The sequence below is a fragment of the Polyodon spathula genome, chromosome 14, assembly GCF_017654505.1.
Source record: "Polyodon spathula isolate WHYD16114869_AA chromosome 14, ASM1765450v1, whole genome shotgun sequence".
NCBI lineage: Eukaryota > Metazoa > Chordata > Actinopteri > Acipenseriformes > Polyodontidae > Polyodon > Polyodon spathula.
Genome location: NC_054547.1, coordinates 14,816,824 through 14,833,366, shown reverse-complemented (window position 1 = coordinate 14,833,366; position 16,543 = coordinate 14,816,824). Strand labels below are relative to the sequence as shown.

Genomic DNA, 16,543 nt, shown 5'->3' with positions numbered 1-16,543 from the left:
TTTGGTTATTCAATTAATTAATAGTCCCCTTTTACTCTGGTTGACTATACAGGACTTGAATAGGATGATGGGTTTTCTGGTCCTGGTAATGTGGTTAAGTTAAATAATTTGATAGGACATTTATTACTATCTGGCACCCTAGAGCTTGACGCCGTTACAACGCATTTTCACAAGGTATTTTAAAACAACAACAAATAATGGTGGACGGCACCCTGCTCGTCCTGCCAAATAACACAAAATGAAACAAATACAAAATAATACAAAACATGCATAGGGATGGGGAGTACCCTGTTACACCTCCCCCCCTTAAAAACACATAGGACACCTCCCCCCTTAAAAACCCAGCAGTCCCGGTCATAGTCTTGGGACAGGAAAGGAGGCTTCAATGGGCACATAAGCAGCGCTCCGTGCCATGGACTGGCTGACAGTGGAGCCATTAACGGCTCCAAGGCTGGCTTCTCCAGCCCCAGAAAATCCCCTGAGGTCAACAAATGACCTTCAGGGTAGGCATCTTCAGGCAATAGCGCACGGGCAACCCCAGGGGATGGCAAACTGGCCTCCCCAGGTGATGGCAAGCAGTCCTCCCCAGGCATTGCAGGCTCGGCAGCTCTAGGCATTGTGGGCTTGGCAACCCCAGGCGATGGAGGTGGGAATGGCTGGCAGAAGCGGCAGGTAGTCCTCCCTTGATAGTGGTGGTGGGTGCAGCGGTATTCTCCCCTTCGCAGTGGAGGTGAGAGCAGCAGATAGTCTCCCTCTATCACTGGGGACTGATGCGGTTCTCCTTCGGTCGCTGGGGTAGGCATGGCTTCTCCCTCTTGTGCTGGAGACAGCAGGGCTTCTCCCTCTCATGCTGGTGAGAGCGAGGCTTCTCCCTATCGCACTGGAGACAGCGAGGCTTCTTCCTCTTGCACTGGAAACAGCTGGGCTTCTCCTTCTCGCTCTGTAGACCACGAGGCTTCTCCCTCTTGCACTGGAGACAGCGCAGCTCCTCCCTCTCTCGCTGGAGACAGCGGGCCTTCTCCTTATCGCACTGGAGAGAGCGGGGTTTCTCCCTCTCACGCTGGAGACAGCGAGGCTTCTCCCTCTCGGACTGGAGACAGCGGGGCTCCTCCCTCTCAGACCAGAGACAGAGGGGCTTCTCCCTCCCTCTCATGCTGGAGACAGAGGGGCTAAATAAGCTAATAGGGACTAATATATAGTTTGACCCCCCCCCCCCCCCCCCCCCGTATTCAGGTCTGCCTTTTTTTGTATTTTATTCCTCAATTTGAAATGTTCAGATAATTTAAAGACAAAGTTGGAGATGAAGAGTTGCTGCTGCTTCCTGGTTTCTAATCATGAGCAGAAATTACCTAAAACAATAGTGAGATCTGATGATGCTTTCAGCTGGTGCTGTAACTGAACTTGATTGTGTCTTTAACTAAAGCCAAAGAGCCACTAAGGGGTGGGTTAAATAAATACATACAACAATGCTTTATGAGGGACAGTAACAGATGCTTGGGTCTTTAGCTTAAAATGAAGATGCAGCCTTTACAGAAAGGGTAGTACTCTTCAATTATACGTGTTCATGAATATAGTGTGACAAACATTTTTCTGTACGAAAGATGCCTTTGTTGAGTGTGATACAATAAGTAACATCTAATTATAGAGGACTCTGTAATGCAAGATCCTAGATTAGAATGCACTCCTATCTTCTTGTGCTGACACAGGGAAAGCCCAGGTGCCCTGCATTGCAGAACCACACTAATGATAAAAGAAGAGTCAGTAGTTTAGAGCGTAGGACTTCAAAGCAATGCCCTTTTAACACACTCCAGAATAACATTTATTTTTCTATTAAAATATTTTCACAAGATATTAACTAAGTTCAAATGCACGCTATTATTTTACAATTGGATATCAACCCCAAATGTTCTGTATCTGCCTATTCTTAGAGAAACAGGCACTAGACCATACTGAGCTTCTGTAATCGGACAAGATTAAGCTCCATGTCACCATGGCTGCAGAACACAGCATTTAAATGAAGACTTCATTTCTTCTGAAAAAAAAAAAAAAAAAAAAAAAAACAGTGACAAGAAAAATATAAATAATAAATAAGTGAACAATTTAAAAAAGCCCTCACTTGATTAAATGCTTTCAGAAATACTATCCTAGGTTTACTAACTAAATCATTGCAGTGATTTATACTGAAAAACTAGTGCTGTCAAGCGATTAAAACAATTAATCTTGGTTTAAATGCATATTAAATTGATACAATTACTACATCAATCTAATTTAAAGTAGTTTTATTACTGATGCTGTTATTATTATTATCATCCTTAACTGTAAATAAAATAGTTTAAATTATTTAACTAGGAAATTTACCCATTGAGACCGCGACAAATTTACTAGGGGCAATCATTTAGATTACAAATACAACCAGCACAATAAAGCGTGCGGTTCAAGCTTCATCAGCAGCATACAGAGATCAGAAAACAGATATCTATTTTTTAATGTGATTGAGGACTGAAATAAATTAAAGTGAAATCAGCCAACAATGTGCACATGTACTTTAACTTGGCATTCACATAGGCGCAGATGTGGGTAGGCTTGTGTGCTAACCGGGTACGCCACTCTTAAATTTTTTAAAAAGCCTTATCACACTGTCACAGAAACGGCCGGAGTGGGCGGTGCCAGACCAGAAAATCAATCAATCAAGCTAATCAATCATTCAATTTGGAGTCTCGGTACAACTGCACGTGAATTAATAAAGTGCAATTCCCCGTGCTCACATATTATTACTTTTTACATGCACGTGAAGTGCTGTGCAATCCTCGTGCCTAAATACAATTATACATTTTAAACACTCGTGTAACAGACCCGTTTATATCCCGTGTACAAATGACTATACACCAGCATTTAACAAACCACACGCAACATAACAGATAATATACACAGGGGCGGGCACTTTGTCACACATACTTAGCTTGATTCTTGGGCTTGCAGCGATCCTGAATTTCTATTGAAACTGGTTGGTTTAATTTGTTGTTGTATTGTTGTTGTCTGTAGCAGAAGAGCTGCTAGTGTATTCTGAGAAGTGAAGGCTTGCACGCAGTAGATACATACTCGTGTGTGATTGTGCGTGATACTGGAATAAAAATAAAGTTCACTGTTCCAAACTGGATTACAGGGCTCTGTCTGTTTAATTAATAATTACCCCACTGCATCACTCCTGCACCTGTTCCCACTCTTTGTCACAGCCTCCCATTCATTTTTCGTGCTTTGCTCCATTACACAGTTCAGCGACTAACTTTCTATTTAAACAATAACCACGCTCAGGCACCCAATCCAATGTTGCCATGGCCGGTGTTACGCAGATTTCTGTATTACCCACGGAGTTGGATTATTCCATGCCTGTGCAGATGCAGTTTTTCAAAGCTGGACATGGATGCGTGATATTCCTGTGCCTGAGTCCCGCTGTGTTCTCAAGCTGCAGTTTGCAACGAATACTGAAAACAAGACCAAACTAATTCTGTTGCAAAATAAAACAGCACAATCAACACCACATATTTTCTACAGTATGCTCAGTTTGCGATGCTCAATACACAAAACCCTTAATTAAAAGTAACATTATAAAACAGTATTTTTTTAAAAAACACATTTAAATTGTATTACATTTAAATACTGATAAGAAACATCAAGTGTTCACATATAGCCATCTTGATCTATGCAGCCGTCATATCATGAGGGATACAGAATTCTATGGTAATAGAGAAATCTGCGTAACACCGGGATTAAAGTACGGTGTGCCGAAAGGCTCAAGACACAGCAATGCGATTAACGCGGGTTAAAAAAATTAAATCGCCAAAAAAAATGAACGTGTTAATCGCAGACATTAACTGCGATTAATTGACAGCCCTGTGAAAAACAAATAAAAACGACCATACATTTCCCATTACTGTATTTTATATCTCATTAGGGATGGGCATCGGAATACAGGCACATTAAATTAACTACAATCAACCACGCTCTGGGAAACTTCTAAAATACATAAACATCATGCAATCAACATAAAGTCATTTTCACCACCATATCATTTTGATGTATGCACAAGTAATAAAATAATGTAACAAAAGTGTAAGTACAATGTAGTAAAAGTGTACTTAATGTGCTTGTATTTTAAACTGGATCCCTTGTATACAGACCTTCAGCGTTGAAAGTGTTAACAGAACAGAATTCGTGTTTTTTTTTATTTTTATCGTCAAAGCATTTGCATTCATATAGAATTCATACAGTGGTGTCTTCAGGAAAAATATTGACTTGAGGTACTTTTTTAGGGTTTCGCTGAAAAGGTCGCCTTTTCTTAGAAAGGCATTCGTTCAATTATTATTATTTTTTTAATGGATTTATAGAAGAACCCAAGAGAGTTTCAAACAAAACTCTGGACGTGTTTCTGCTCTGTACTGTATAGAAGGAATATTAAGTGTCTGTCTTTATGATTTCTGTTAAACTATTTAGACCCGAGGGTTATACCAGGACATCTCCCTTTTTAAATCTGCTCTTTTGCTAATATTACTGGAATGCACATATCCTTCAGAGACCGTCCTTAATTAAATCTAAGATTATGGTTGTGCCAGAAGTACCAAACAACAACAACGAGGATACCTGCTTACAATTTTTCTGCAGTCTGTATAAAATGCCAAAATACCTCAGTTATCTTTATTACATTTGCATTGTTATTTATTCGTTTTTAAAAGACGTAATAAGAACAGAGCCGCCATAATTAAGCTATAACCTCAGGGTTAGTAATAATTCTGTTTGTATTTTACATTTAATCCAGGATAGGGGCTCAGGCTACAAATTTACAAACAGTATGGCATTACCCTCACAATTACCGTTTGTGCATTTTGTATTATTATTTTGGAACAAATAAGGAGCTGGACACTGTCTCGTTATTTATTTATTTATTTATTTATACATTTATTTTATTAATAAGTAATGTAATTTTTCAAATAAGGCTGCCAAACTTTGACACTGCAATAAAATGTGCTGAGAAGGACAGTTACTAAGGAGACCAGGGCTTTATACACTATCTCCATTGAACTTTTATATGATTTTTAAATGTTACACTACAGTTAGACATATTCTTACAGAAAAGTTACAACACAATTAGAATACCATTATAATATCAGTGTACTATGAAGCAAGGTAATTAGCTCACAAAAGGCATTCCAGGATACTTACAGTGTTATACAAGTGTAGCTGATAGAATAGACAATTCAGTGGTTAGTCGGTGTGTATTAGTTCATGCCACTGTGATTCCATTAATCCTAACCCTAACACCATTGTTTCTGGTCTTATATCAGGCTTTCTTTTTTTTTTTTTATTTAAAACTTACTTTTTCCAAAAAAGTAAAAGAAAGAAATTGACATAAAGCTGACAGATATGCAGAAATTATTTATTTGTGTCACTATGCAAACAAAACTTGAACAGTCATAATTAACACTGACATACTCGAGTGAAACAATTACACAGGGTACCCTAATTCTACAACAAGCTGTCTTTTCCTTTTCTACAAGGCCTTAAACAAACCTTTAAAATCGCCCCCCTCGTAAAACTCAACTAAAGTACAGTCCCTGTAGTGCATTCCTGTGCAATTGTAACAGTAAGCCCTCAGGTTTAGTATGGATGATAAGCTATAAAACAAAGGGGTGCTCCAATTAGAACAAAACAACCATGCAGAACGTGTTTAATAAGGCTTAGGCTTGGCAATGCTTCTCATATTAATATGCCCTTTTGCCATGGGAACATGTGGTTTCCATTGTGGGGTTTACTGCCTGAGGGGACAACATATCATCTTAGATGGTTTGCTTTTATGGGAGAGTATAAAAACTCAATACAATAATGTTTCTATTTAAATTAAACCCAAGCTATGCCACATAAGGCTGCCAATAACAGTTTCTAGAACAGTTAAGGTTAACACCCGTAAAGTGTTCATAAGGAGAGCACTATTGCACTAAATAACAATAAAGAATGTCTGGGTAAGTTTTATAGGAACCATATATTTTTTAAAATGTATTTTGCACACATTCTTAGTAAACATAGTAAAAACAAACAGAAGCATTGCATTTCCTATTATTCTAAAATAGTATGGTATACTGTTCTTGCTTACCATTTCCCTGCAAATTGCTGTGTCTAATGTGTTCCACTCCTTTCAGGAGCATTGGCAACTTGACATTCTCAATGAGTGATGTATTCCTTTCCCTTGCTGAGGCCCTGCACCTGAAAACAGTGTGTCTTGTGTATTCACTTCACATTGTTGGTATTACCATGTGTGCACCATTAGAGCAAACCCTGACTTGTGCTGCCATTGCTGGTACCCTAGTGGCAGCCACACATAACTGCAACAGAGATTGTATTTGTTTTGCCTGTTTGGCAGTTTTGATTACAATTCCCCTGTCTCTCTCACTTCTCAGCGGATTCCCACTCTCTTTTACGCTGGCTTTCAGGGGTAACAGTCTAGCAGTAAGTTTAACCCAAAATGACAGCTTTCTTATGTAGCCTTTGGATACCTTGGACAATTCAACAATACAGTTCAATGCTAAAACATAGCATAACTGTAACTGAAGAGCTAAACAGACATTAGTTCATTTATTTGACAAACTTATTTTAATTTCATTTTTCATGCGCATGCAATCAGACAATAGTGAATTCAGATTCTGATTAAAAACATCCTCTGAAACAAAACTCTGTAGTTTTAATTTGATTTGAAATTCATTCCAGTCATAAACAGCCACAACCTGAAATTAATTACACCCAAAACTAATTACTTATTAAGTAATTGTTAAATATTTTTTACCAGGTTATTTTTACTTCATCTGTATATTTAGGCAATATTATTAGAACTTCATGTTTTCAGGGTCTCCACTCTGAAGTGTTTATTGGATTTAGAAATGGTAAAGCACTGGTAAACTGGATTTAAAAAATAATAGTAATAATAATAAAAACAAGAATAAATTATATAAAGTGGTCCTCGTTCCCGTTAAAAGAATACATTCAAATATGGTATTCACAGCTTGCGTCAAAAAATTCAGAACAGTTTTATAAATATCAACCTGGTCTTTTATAATTTAAAATAGGTCCTTTCAGTCAATGAGAATCTATACAGGAAGGGAACCTGATCATAACAGAGGTGTTGTCTCGGAAACACTCTAGATAGGTTTCCATTAAATATCATTTTCAAATAGTATATTAACAGCTCCAGACGTCAAGCCTAGTGGTGGAGAAGGGTTTTGCACAACTTGCATGCATGCTTCTTTGATGGGCAATTTTCCTTGATGGGAGGAAAAACCTTTTAATCATCAGTGATGTCGTACAATTATATGTTTGCCACCTGGGGGTTAACTTTATATCCAGTGTATCATTAAAATTATTCACAGTTTTAAATGGTACTAATCTTCTAGTCAGGCTGCAGTTACGCACTTGCACCTGCATCAAATGTCTTAGTTGGACAGGTGTTCCCTAGAGTTTGCGGTGCTCAGTGAGTACCTAATTAATGACAGCACCTACAAGGCTTTCTGCCCAGGTAGTAAAATGAGCAACGGGTTGAAATGTGGAAAACTCCAGTTTGCCAAAGTATCACTTAAAATGCCATTATTTAGAAAAAGTCTAATTCTAGTAGTCCACTAGCTTGTGGTTATGAGAGTATTATTTAAGGTATTAAAACTGACACTTTGTTATGACAAGGCTGTTGTTGTGCAACTGGTTAAGCATTGACGGTGCATGACTCATGTCATTTGACATATTGTATGCCCTCCTCTCTTTCTGAAAGTCTAAGGTCATCAGAAACATAAACCTCTAATGCCTGAGAAACAGAAAACAGTGGTCTTTACAACTTCACCAAAGGAAGTGCAGTTTGTCAAATACTGGTCTAAGTGCAGGCATTTAAAAAAAAAAAAAAAAATCACTATCCAAGTTTCAAAATATTATTATTATTTAAGACAGGCGACAAACTTTCGAGGAATAACTACCATGCTGGAGCAATTAGCATTGCAGCAAACAAGTTTCTAACCCTGGGGGTATTCGATTGGTCCTGACACATTCATCTTCATTTTGTTCTGCCTTACATCTTGTTGAACCATCTGTTTTTCAAATGGAAAGTAGGTTTGTGCTTATTGAAGACAAGTCTATTTGGAATTACATTTCATGTCATAAACAGCTGCCAACCTAAAACCACTGTGCGAAGAGAGCTGGTATTTCCGCTGCCACCCAACACACACATTCGTTTCTGTCTAAAGGCACTGATTGGCATCTGAATGGTACAAAACACAAATTAATCTGTACAGTGAATTGACTATTATGATGCACATAAGAAAATGAATTATCCAGTGTCACCTGTAGAGGTGCAGTCATTTCTGTAAAGCAATTCTAAATATGCTGGTTCCTGCTTCTTGTGTTCTGTTTGGTTACTGTTCACAAGGTATTTTTTTTTTTTAAATATACAATATTTTTCTGCTAACTATTGGTTGTGTAACCTTACATTTTAAGTTTACCTTTTATTTTTATCTTGCAATATTGCATAGCTGAGCTACTACAGTGTGCTTTGTAGCCAGCTGTATGTATTCTGTTGCAAAATGCCCCTGGATACAGATCTAACTACCACCCAAAATCAACAGAATAACAGTTAATGGGTCATATTTTCAAACTCTTTCTTTTACTCCTATTTTTTGAAAAAAGAAAAAAATCATGTTAATGTTACAAAATGAGAAAGAAAACAACAGTATGGAAAATAACTTGAAATATATTCCTTAGTTGTTTGGTTCTAGTTTTATAGATATTAACAGGTGTTTTTACCTCTTTCAAAAAATAGGACTTGATTAAAGACTGGAGTAAACACTTTAAAAATATGGCCCAGTATATTCATGAGTAAACATTACTAATTTCTATTAATAACTGAAAACGTATCTTCTTAGTAGTCAACAGTCACATTGCGATTGAAGTGTCTACTGTATATTGGAGTACTTTTGTTTTTAAACATTCTAGTGACAAAGTGAATAAATTCAGAAAATAATACAGTAAATTATGACTTGATTAACAGACAGCATACCTTGCAGGAATAAGCCACAGTGGCATTCTTTTCTTTAGAGCATTTTCATGGATTGCATCAAGGATCTGTTCACAGGTAATCCTCAAAATAGGTGGTTGATACAATCCAGAACGATTCCCTGAAGCCCTAAACAAATCCAGCTGTGGCTCAGACTGATTGGGTATAGGTTGATTAAATCAATCTGTAAATTTAGCACAACAAATGTCTAACATTACTCAAAGTGCCCTTATATGTAAGCCATGCAATTTATCAGTTTTATATATCAAGGTGAAGTCATTTGAAGATATTTGAAGATATTATTATATGTTATATGTTTAGACTGTTTAAAATAATGTGCAAGCAAATGTCTTTGCAGGTAGTGGTGCTGTCTGTCCAGTGCTGGGTTTTGTGTAGAAGTGGAATCTTGAATTGTGAGGTTTTATACCATGGATGCCACCACAATGTAAGTATTTCAATTGCAATGGTTTACGAAGAGCCTGGATCTGTCCTGACTCTTTACCAATCCTCTAGCTGTGTTTGGGTCATACAGAGGAAAATATCATATATTCCGTTTTATCTGAAATACTTGACACAGTCTGTCTTAAGTGGATGTAATTAGAAACAGATTTCTTTCCAGTGTGATTTCCGAAAAACATTTGCGTTGCTAGGATAAATTACACTATCCAGTCGGTTACTTAGAACAGTTTCAAATGATTCCTTACACATGAAATACCTGTACTCCATTAAAACTATAATATCTAAGAATGCTGCCTAAGATTTAATGAACTGACCACTGGCACTTACAGTATGCACAAGACACAATCAAATCTGGACTAAGAGCCTGCTATTATCAGTCAGAAAACCCTAGAAAAGATATTCCGGTACAGGGCAGGCAATTTTGAAACTGACTCAAATATGAAGTTCCCTTGCACTCTATACCTCTTTAAATCTGATAACAATGGCTATTCAGGAAGCATTTGCATACATTTAAATGTATAACTATTATTTTCCATTATTATTATTATTATTATTATTATTATTATTATTATTATTATTATTATTATTATTATTATTATTATTATTATTATATATTATTATTATTATTAATAATAATAATAATAATAATAATAATAATAATAATAATAATAATAATAATAATAATAATAATAATCTACTCATGCACATTATGAGCCTGTAATGCCTTTGAGGAATTTTGCTCACGTGATAAACCACAAGAGGGAAACCTGAAATTGGGTTAAAAAACAATACTATTATTACCAGTGCTATTAATTCCCCTTTTATCATTTTGTTTGCATTCATTATCTAATAGATTTTAATTTAGCACACATTGTTACCCTCACTCTATGCATCAGTGGGGTACTGTACAAACACTTTCTGTTTTCTAACTCAATTATAATCCACTTTATAAAACCACACTGCCATCAGAGTTGGACATCCAACTTGAAGGGATTATATTGAGATTGCAGTACTGTATTAACATAACTCAAAAGGCACATGTTAACATTCACCGGTAAATGATGTCACTGTTAGAGACACCATTATAATTACACCTACACTAACAGTGCTGTACCTGGGCTATGAATAGAAAGGCTTTTCGGTGAGCTGTTCAGTGATGCTCCCACTACAGTAGCTTTATTATGACATTTTTACGTTAAATAAACATTTAAATGTTATTGTATCTTGAAGTTGCCTTATGTCTCAAGTAACAAAATGGTTAATTACTGGAACTAGAACTTCTACAGTTAAACATTATTTTAAACATGATTTTCTTACACTTTGCATAACTTGAAAGCCAGAATGCTTTAATAAGATTGCATGTGCAGCCAGTTAAGCAGTAAGTTATCATCCTTATTTTGCAAAGCACCCCTGATTCATGTCAATGGATCTTTTTCATATAGTGCTGATGGTCAATCTTTCTCTGGAGAAAGATTTGCCTGTCAAATCTGAACTGGAAATAATAAGCCACTGTGGCAGTGTGCTCCACCCTGTGTGTGTTTTGTGTTTTATTTTGTATGTGGTGTGTTTTATGTTGTCAGTTATATGTGGATATAGGGGTGCACGGGATATAAATGGGACTGTGTAGCACGTGTGATTTAAAATATATAGTTAGTATTTAGGCACAGGAGTTGCACAATCACTTCACGTGCAGATAAAATGTGTATTAACAAAGCGGGGAGTGCACAAATTAGTTCACGTGCTGGGATTCAAGTGAATAATTAATTAGTAAATGAATCCAAGCACAGCTGTAGTTGCACGAGTCACTCACTCTGGGTTGGGTGTTCGGTGAGGAGAAAACAAGAGTTGGGAGGTAGAGTTACTATTTAATCACAAGTATAACAATTGCTATTTCATGCTGGAAGCACCAGCATGGTACTTGTTTGTCTGTCAGTTTTGGCCAAAGTGCTGTTTTGTTTTGTGTACAGTGTTTTTCTTTTGTTTAAATCTTTTATTTGTTTGTTTATTAAAACACTGAGCGCCGCAGTGTCTCAGTTTCGACCGCAGTTGCTGTGTGTTGTGGATTCATTTCCTGGCCTGACGTCACCCCTACAGCCAGCCTGTCCAGAGCCATACATCACCCACACATCCAAAGATGTTTTACATGAAAATAATATCATCTTAAAGTATTTTTAGAAGACTGGTAATCTTCATAAAAACATACCATCTACCAAGGTATGACAAGTTGAATAAAGTCGAAAAAAGTGTTGCCTTTTGGTTGACTAACCTTTAAATACCCTTTAGGGAACAAAAAAAGGAAACTCAAAACGAATGTCTTCTTAATTTAAAACACATCAATGAAAACTAGTGATGACATGGCCATTGTTGTTTTTAATACTCGAGCCTGTTTCCTGGAACTCATGGGATTACTACAGGAAACATTCAGTGTCAAATAAAACAGTTGAAACCAGACAATGCAGAAGCATGCTGGAAAACTCAAAGAACATTTACCTCGATAATATGAAACTAAACATGACAAAAAAGCCTAAAAAAAGCAAAAAAACAAAACAAAAATTGTATCGGAATTCCATGTATCATGATGGTCAAAGTATAGCAAATTGCATGCACCCTTGTTGTATTACCATTCAAAATTACATGGAAAGACATGACTTCGACCTGTAACGTCATAGGGCCTTCATTTCAAGAAAGTACCTGATGAAACTACTTTTTTATAGTTTGTACTACTTGGTTTTGTTTTCTAAATATGTCACCACATATCTTAGCAGTGCCAGCATTAGGATGTAACTCCAGCTGAATGAATGAATGCTTTTTCTGTTCAATATTCCGGGCTCTGGTGCCATACATTTGTTTTGAAACCAAACTACACAATGTTAGTCTAACAGACGGTGCTATGTGATGCACTAACGCTATGGATTTTAACCTCTGCTGGTGAGACAATGTTAAAAGCTCCTGCAAAAGCTACTGTTAGACACAGTCAATGTACTTGTTCTCCCAAATAAAAATAGGGCCAACTTTATAATTGTTACTTGCTAAAACCTGAGGAAGGTTTTGTATGTATGGTTGCAGAATCATTTAGAGTACATATAAACATAATAAAAATTACAGTATGGAAGGGGCAAAATGTCGTTTGCTGTAAAATGTGATTGTTGTAACCCAACTTCTGTAACATTCATTCACGTTTAATGCTACCTCAGGATTACTCTCCCAGTACTTCTTCGAAAGTAGTTTAGGGTCATACAAAATGTATTCTGGTTACAGAATCCTTTTTATGAAGCCAACTTTTGATTTCTTTTGTTTTTAATCTATTTGTACGGGACAGACTTAGCTAAAATTGTTTTGAAATAAAGGTTTATTTTGAGATTTGCATAGCTTATTTCCCTGCTGTCATTCAAGCAATAATTCTTAGCCTGTTTATGCTGAGCATAAATATACAGTATAACAGAACTTGCAATAAGAACAATAATTAATACACTAGTTATTACAGCACAGGGTTACTGTGTTCTTCTATTGTTCACTGCAGATTCTCAGAGGTTAGTGATAGGTTATGAAACATCTGCCCTACGTCAATAAAAACCTGCAAAGTTTTTATCCAATTTAAAAAATGCAGGTTAAAATTATTAGATTTTTATTAGATAATTATTAGGTATTAGAGGTAGTCACATTAGGGGGAGACATTATGCAAAGGAGAGTAAACCATAAGCCATTCAGATAGACATGATAGGACAGTAAGGGTTTAGTGGAGAAGAAGGCTGCTGGAGTGTGTTGTACCTTGGATTAAGAGACTTTTCAAGACATTGGTATAAGATGACTTAGAAAAAAAGGGGATAAAGGAAAATTGTGCCGTCACTTATCGAGGGTTTGGAATTGAATTTTAAAACCTTAGGGACTCATGTTCACCCTCTACTTGCACACTATACAAAATATTGTAGGAACTTCTTATATCTGGAAGCAATTAAAAAAAAAATTATATATATATAATTGTTTTGCTATTTAGTTGTAATTACTAAAAAGGTAGTTAAGTTGTTAAAAAAAACAAAAAAAAAACACACACAATAACTATGAAAAAGTCCTAATATTTAGGATTTTATTGGTTGCCCTGTTACTGTTAAAATCTTAAGAATGACCACTCCAATGTTCACTGTCACAAAAACAAACACACATTTCCCCATCTCATTATATTTACACAAAACATAAAATGACATAATTTTACAGAGTTGAAATCTGCCGATGGTGATAAAGCCAGTCACCAAAATAGTCCTAATGCAACAACCTGCATAACTCAAGGATAATGAAACCCAGAGCCTTTAAATCATTGTTTGGTCTTCTATTCAGGCTCATGAATCATTTTGAATGTTGTCAAAGCCTATGCCCGTGGTTATAGTATAAAAAGACAGAAACACAAAGCGTTTGAAAAGCAAATGAATTCTCCTTCTCGGTAATCATCTGCTCTTGCCTGCCATGCAAACAGCAGTTAAAATTACAGTTATAAGTTCCAGCAACTACACAGAATCCCAAGAGTGAACCACTGTTAAAGATTGCACAATGTTGTACAAAACAAACAAAAGAAGTTTGTTCTTGCATTCAAAATTTCAAAGATGAAACATTTGAAGAAACTTGGCACCAAGACTAAAGAAGGCGGCATAACACACTAAATGACTTTTTTTAAAAAATATAAAATAAGAAAAAGAAAACCTACTTTTAAAGTATGCTGTCTTATACCATTGGTCCCCAGTAGCTTGTAATCCAGTTAGGTGCTGTCAATATTGATGAATTTCTCAAGAAAAACCTGTCTTCTTGTACAGCAAAGCTGCTGAGGCTAAACTGAGCTGATGTAAGATGTCCCTCAAAAATAAAAAAAAAAATCTTCACATTCTGAGGATTCTTGGGATGCAGCCAGCAGTCCCAGAATTCCACATGTTGCACATAAGGTTTCAATTAGAACGAGCCAATGTGACCAATCACTGCAGTTTTCTGCTTGTAGACCAGGTTATACTGGCCCGAGGGACACAGAACAGGCTATAATTCACAGCAGTAGATTTATGTGAAAATATTGAACTGTTAACTCTATCTGTTGCACATAGTCAATACCAAAATGTAAGCTATAAAACAAGACTTGAAATTTATTTGTTTACAAAATGTTTCTAGAGATATTATGGATTATATTACCTCTTCCACAAAACTAAAAAAAAATCTTTGAATGTGGTTATTTCACTGGACCTGCAGCCAGTTTTTTTCACATTGGTGTTTAAACAGGATCTAACATGACTTGGGATGTGGTAAATAGAAGGAATGGCCCCTTCACTAAGGACCTCCAGGTTATTTAGCCATTCATTTCTGCTGATCAGATACAAAGAGGGGCTGTACTCCAGCCTAGGTGTATGTTCTAGCTTCATCCTAAAACATATTAATTTGCTTTGCTTTCCAGTACCCATCTTCCAACACATAAATAAAAAATATGCCAGCAAAGGGCATCGATCTGCATCTGTGCTTCCCCACGACTGTCAAAAGTACATTGTTAGTAATTTTATAACAGACTTCTTTGAGTAATCATAAAACAGGTCAGTCTGTTTAGAGTGTATATTTTATGCATATACATTACAAATGCAATATACAGGTTGATATACGTGCCTCCAGACTGTGGCTGATATATTATTGAAGTCTCAGCAACAAGCTGAGCTCTCCACTTAGATCAATCAATAAACCCTTAGTTTACGGTCCTATGATGATAACTTTGAATCCCTCTGTCAAAAAATATTGTAGTACTTCTCTTCTAATTATTATGGTTTAAATTAATTGATTTGAAGTTAAGAATCGTACATATTTTTTCAGACAAATAGTTTATGAAGTTCATATTATGTGACATGTAAAGCCTTGATTGGCCAAATGGCCTTGTCTCGTTCTCAAACTTTTCTCATGTTCTTATGTTTACAACATCTCAGTCGATATATTTGAAGACAAAAATATAAGTAGTTTAACATGTAATATATTATTCTGGAACAACTGTATTTCCTTTCTTCCACTGTTTTTCATTTATTTCAATGCTTCTGATGTGATGTTTTGATGTAGACCCTCCCATAGGCTTGCATTCTTTTGTTCTAAATAAAAAGGTACATATTTCTTGAAGCTACTATAAAACTTCAAGTAAATCACATTGACTTTATTACATTACCTTAGGAGGGAGTCACAAAGCAATACACATATGACAAACATTTGATAGCTTCTATATTTTGTCTTCTTGGCAGTTAATTACAGTGCTAGCTTTCCAGCACAGTTGGATCCAACATCTAATTGAGTGTTTATTCAATATGCTTATTTACATTGTAGAAGTAGTTGATTACAGTGGCACAAATGGATTCTTGTGGAGATACTTAGTTGAAATGGTATCTTATTTCCTGCAGTAAGGAATGCAGTAAATCTATGCCACAAGAACAAATGAGAAAAAATATCTGTTCCCCTGAGAGCTCTGGAAACATTTTAATTGAGCTGAGATTGGTGCTTGGTTACAAGATAACTATTTAGAAACTATGCAGGAAAGATTTATTTTAATTAAGACAATCTGTTTCAAAATCCAGTTTAATGAACAAGGGGCTTATACACCACAAAGCACAGACGTTTATGGGCACTTATGCTCATGTGATTGTCCTGCAATGTATCTTGTTGTGTTATTGCAGTTTCTTGTAAGGCAAACATTTTAAAATTGGTCCATCCAAAATTTGACTTAATAATTAATACCAGTATCAAAGTCAAACATCCCATCACATAAACAAACAAAACGATGAACGATGCAAACATTAAAAAATTGTATCCCTGAAACTCAATGCCTATATATTGATGAACTTCAGTATCTTATTAGGGGTGTGGTGACATGACTGGTGGTGGATAAAAGAGAAATTTGAAAGAGTGGAGGGCATTGAATTTCCTTCCAGTTTTTTCACCGACAAAATTGATATTTTGTTATAGTCTACTTTAACCGCAGAATATGTGAACACATAATGAAGGTTGACACTT

The 16,543-nt window shown here is 36.1% G+C and overlaps 1 protein-coding gene across 3 annotated transcripts in view; it reads right to left on the bottom strand.

Moving 5' to 3' along the window:
* The window catches only part of LOC121326997 (discoidin domain-containing receptor 2-like), a 45,265-nt gene extending 30,900 nt beyond the window's left edge, over positions 1-14,365 (bottom strand). For all 3 annotated transcript variants that reach the window (XM_041270716.1, XM_041270715.1, XM_041270717.1), the window contains exon 1: positions 14,232-14,365. The gene's annotated coding sequence lies outside the window, so the exon portion shown is untranslated. The remainder of the gene's footprint in view (positions 1-14,231) is intronic.
* Between the last annotated feature and the right edge of the window lie 2,178 nt (positions 14,366-16,543).